Source organism: Corylus avellana, chromosome ca1 (genome assembly GCF_901000735.1).
Source record: "Corylus avellana chromosome ca1, CavTom2PMs-1.0".
Classification (NCBI taxonomy): Eukaryota; Viridiplantae; Streptophyta; class Magnoliopsida; order Fagales; family Betulaceae; genus Corylus; species Corylus avellana.
The window spans coordinates 26,736,058-26,736,874 of NC_081541.1; positions in this window are offsets into that span (position 1 = coordinate 26,736,058).

Here is an 817-nt window from a genome sequence, read left to right on the forward strand (position 1 = left end):
AGATTAAATACCTGACAGTAGTTTATTCCACATCAAAAAATGAACCATGAATAGAAAATTGACAAGAAAGCAATTGCTGAATTGAAATTCAGAAGCCCTCAGCGCAATCGAATAACAGCATAAATCGAATTTTTGAATCGCTTAGCATGTCCAAACGACGTACCTGCTGAACGTAATTGGCGTGCATAACAACGAGAATGGAGAACAGGGTGATGGCGACGAAAAGGTAAAAGTACTCCAAAGCAGCTCTCACTTTGCGCCTCAGCATCTGCGAGAACCTCTCTTGCACGCGTATGAACGTCTGCTCCGGATCCATCCCTCTCGCTCTCTCTCTCTCTCTCTCTCTATCTCTATCTTCGCGATGAAACATGGGAAAACAGTGGATTTTCCCGAGAAAGTGAGAATTTGCAGACCTCTTGCTCTGACTTTGTTAACTGTTTTTACTTATAGTAAGAGTGTCTCCAGTAGTGTTTTTAAAAGAAAGATATTAGTTACATTTTGTCATTTTTGTCATTTTTTTTATTTCACCAAAATAGCTTCATATTATGATTTATGTATTATACTTTAACTGCTACAGTGAATAACTTTATATTGCTATTTACTGTAGCGCACATTAGATTGTTTAATATAATATTATTTTCAAATTATTTTTTCTCTCTTCTCTCTCTCCCTCAACGTTTCTTTCTATTCTTTCTTCTCTCCTCTCCCTCCCTCAATGTTTCTCTATCTTTTCTCTTTTCTGTTCATGAATTTATGATACAAATTTAAGTATTTTGAATCACTAAAAACTCCACCAAGAAAAATTTAATAGCATGCA